The sequence below is a fragment of the Oncorhynchus kisutch genome, linkage group LG29, assembly GCF_002021735.2.
Source record: "Oncorhynchus kisutch isolate 150728-3 linkage group LG29, Okis_V2, whole genome shotgun sequence".
Classification (NCBI taxonomy): Eukaryota; Metazoa; Chordata; class Actinopteri; order Salmoniformes; family Salmonidae; genus Oncorhynchus; species Oncorhynchus kisutch.
The window spans coordinates 28000664-28004998 of NC_034202.2; positions in this window are offsets into that span (position 1 = coordinate 28000664).

The following is a 4335-nucleotide window of genomic DNA, read 5'->3' on the forward strand; positions in this document are numbered from 1 at the left end:
ACGAAACCACTGCGCATGCGTGTATGGGCTAACACGGACCACCACCCAGTGTTTCAAAGATGCCCAGAACATAAAAACTAACAATTTAGGACACAAAAATTACATCCCCAAAAAATAGAAGCATGAATAGAATGACCTAGCTGTGACAATGTGGCTTTATACAATATGCATAGACCAGTCTATGTGATAATCACATGTTTCCATGCATCAGGGTGAGGGGCAGTACTGTGCATGGAGTGCAATGCTCTGGAATCTGTGGGAAAGGGGAACGGAATACAAGGGGCTCTCATTGTTGGGGGTGAGAACTCTGTGCTTGTCCGTGTACGAGCGCGTGTGTGTAGGAGGCACACGATTCAAGCCTTTTAAAGTGGAAAGAAGTCTCCCCATTCCTAGCTTGGTGAAGAGTGATCTAGAAGCTTGGATGCACATCCAAAGTATTTCTCTAGCACTCACTCTACATCTCATACACTAATGACAATTCAAAGGTTGAAAAGTCACAAATAAACTCAGCAAAAAAATTAATGTCCTCTCACTGTCAACTGCGTTTATTTTCAGCAAACTTAACATGTGTAAATATTTGTATGAACATAACAGGATTCAACAACTGAGACAAACTGAACAAGTTCCACAGATATGTGACAAACAGAAATGGAATAATGTGTCCCTGAACAAAGGGGGGGTCAAAATCAAAAGTAACAGTCAGTATCTGGTATGGCCACCAGTTGCATTAAGTACTGCAGTGCATCTCCTCCTCATGGACTGTACCAGATTTGCCAGTTCTTGCTGTGAGATGTTACCCCACTCTTCCACCAAGGCACCTGCAAGTTCCTGGACATTTCTGGGGGGAATGGCCCTACCCCTCACCCGCCGATCCAACAGGTCCCAGACGTGCTCAATGGGATTGAGATCCGGGCTCTTCGCTGGTCTTGGCAGAACACTGACATTCCTGTCTTGCAGGAAATCACGCCCAGAACGAGCAGTATGGCTGGTGGCATTGTCATGCTGGAGGGTCATGTCAGGATGAGCCTGCAGGAACGATAGCACATGAGGGAGGAGGATGTCTTCCCTGTAACGCACAGCGTTGAGATTGCCTGCAATGACAACAAGCTCAGTCCGATGATGCTGTGACACACTGCCCCAGACCATAATGGACCCTCCACCTCCAAATCGATCCCGCTCCAGAGTACAGGCCTCAGGTGTAACACTCATTCCTTCGACGATAAACGCAAATCCAACCATCACCCCTGGTGAGACAAAACCTCAACTCGTCAGTGAAGAGCACTTTGCCAGTCCTGTCTGGTCCAGCGACGGTGGGTTTGTGCCCATAGGTGACATTGTTTCCGGTGATGTCTGTGGAGGACCTGCCTTACAACAGGCCTACAAGCCCTCAGTCCAGTCTCTCTCAGCCTATTGCGGACAGTTTGAGCACTGATGGAGGGATTGTGCGTTCCTGGTGTAACTCGAGAAGTTGTTGTTGTCATCCTGTACCTGTCCTGCAGATGTGATGTTCGGATGTACCGATCCTGTGCAGGTGTTGTTACACGAGGTCTGCCACTGCGAGGACGATCAGCTGTCCGTCCTATCTCCCTGTAGCGCTGTCTTAGGTGTCTCACAGTACGGACATTGCAATTTATTGCCCTGGCCATATCTGCAGTCCTCATGCCTCCTTGCAGCATGCCTAAGGCACGTACACACAGATGAACAGGGACCCTGGGCATCTTTCTTTTGGTGTTTTTCAGAGTCAGTAGAAAGGCCTCTTTAGTGTCCAAAGTTTTCATAACTGGGACCTTAATTGCCTATCGTCTGATAGCTGTTAGTGTCTTAATGACCGTTCCACAGGTGCATGTTCCTTAATTGTTGATGGTTCATTGAACAAGCATGTTTAAAAGCTTTGCAATGAAGATCTGTGAAGTTATTTGGATTTTTACGAATTATCTTTGAAAGACAGGGTCTTTAGTTTAGTACAAATATACACTGGGTGTACAAAACATTAAGAACACCTGTTCTTTCCATGACCTACACCGACCAGGTGACGGCTATGATCCCTTATTGATGTCACTTGTTAAATCCACTTAAATCAGTGTAGATGAAGGGGAGGAGACAGGTTAAAGAGGGTGAATGGGCAAGACAAAATATTTAAGTGCGTTTGAACAGGGTATGGTAGTAGGTGGTAGTAAGTGCCAGGCACACCGGTTGGCTGGGTTTTTCATGATAAACAGTTTCATGTATGTGTATCAAGAATGGTCCAACACCCAAAGGACATCCAGCCAACTTGACACAACTGTGGGAGGCATTGGAGTCAACATGGGCCAGCATCCCTGTTCAAAGCATTTGACACCTTGTAGAATCCATGCCCCGAGACAAATTGAGGTTGTTCTGGGCAGAAGGGGTGTGGGGGGAGACTCGATGCTGTAATCGCTGTCAAAGGTGCTACAAAGAAGTACTGAGTAAAGGGTCTGAATACTTATGTAAATGTGATATTTAAGTAGTTTTTTTGTTGTTGCAAAAATGTCAAAAAAAAACAACAGTTTTTGCTTTGTCATTATGAGTTATTGTGTGTAGATTGATTAGGGGGGGGGGGGGGGGGGGGGTAATTTAATCAATTTTAGAATACCGCCGTAACGTAACAACATGTGGAAAAACTGAATGGGTGTGAATAGTTTCCGAATGTACTGTAGGTAAAAAAGGGAATGTCAGCTCACTGTTTTACTCCTCTCAGACTTGATATTTTAATAAAGCTTTGGTGATTAAGATTTATTTCCAAACAGTCTCACGAGCCAAACACATTATCAACGGTCTTGACTAGTCCCCTTGATTACATTGGGCAGGACAATTATAAAACAGACATTGAGAGGAGGGGAGGCTATGCTTGGTTTTCAATCAAATAAAACGAAATGGGGAAAAAACATTATTGTTTTATGTTTCTAAATAGAAAGTATATAGGCACCAACTCACACCTTGTTCAATGCACATAATGGCCAGGGTGCGTCACGGCTGGAAATGCTTGCGTTTCCGCTGTCAAAATTCATGCAATAACCAACTGTTTTACTGCTAAAATCAGCTTTTGGTTGGTCTTAAATATCCCTACCAGCGCTGTCGGAAATTAGCACTTAAAGATCACGTTTTTAAGGACACGGCTCAAATATGGTGATGTTAGACAGGTAAATTGCCAAACCTGGCGTTAGGGCTGGAAAATGCCAGTGCACAAGTTTTCACATGACGAAATTGCAAACTACATGCGTTTGACACTAGCGCCGCCTTTAACGCCAGCCGAAAATAGAAACCCCATACGTTAGAACTGAAGAAGAAGAAAAAAACACAGAATCATATCATATTAAGCACCACAGGCCAAAATTACATTTTGCATTTACTTATCAATTTCGAGATGTTTTGGTATTTTGGTCCAATAAATTAAAAAGTAAAAGAATTAGATGAAAATGTATATTTATTACTTTTGTTAGTTTATCATCCTACTACCATCATCAAAATGAAATGAATATTAACCCCTTAAATGGACTTACATCCATCATTTCAAAACTCACTACATTGAATCACACATAATTTAAAAGCCCATTTCAATGTCACAAACTGGCCTATATGTAGTAACTTACCTTGAAGATATGATGATTGGGTCTAAATGGGTGTATGACGTTGGGTTGACTAAATTCATAGGGTTTGTCTTTAACTGCCATTTCCCGAAAGTCAGACTCTATCCTCACACCAACAAATTGTTCTCAGCCTCAGAAGCATCTGCATTCACTAAATGTTCAGTGGTTATCCTTAGACTAGGGTTTCCCAAACTCACTTTGCATAATAGGCAAATATGTGCATATTTAATGAGATATCACCTCATTTGTATATTTTAATAAAATATTTCAGGGGGAAAAATATATAAAAAATAAACTAGTAAAAGTTGACTGTGATATATGATTTAAGAAGAAAAAAATACTCATAGGGTGTGGTTCCTGGCCTCACTCTGTCAGAAATATGAACCAATCTTGAGGTAAATGGGGAGTGAAACATCTCCTTGTCCACGAAGACATGTGTTTCACATTCAAGTGGAATACTATTATCTTTGACTTGACTATTGACTATTATCTTTGACTATCATACAGACAGAAAATAACTTGTAGTAAGAAATGAAATGTTTATGTATTGTACAGTATATTTCCATTAGGTGGCGCTGTGGCTCCAGGATTACAGAGAGATATAGCAAGTGGTTTTCCTGTAAATGACCCTCAAAAGCCCTGTTGTGAGAGATGCAAACACCTTTTGATTTACTAGTAGTGCAGTTAATGGACATTTTCATTACAATAACCACACTGACTACACACA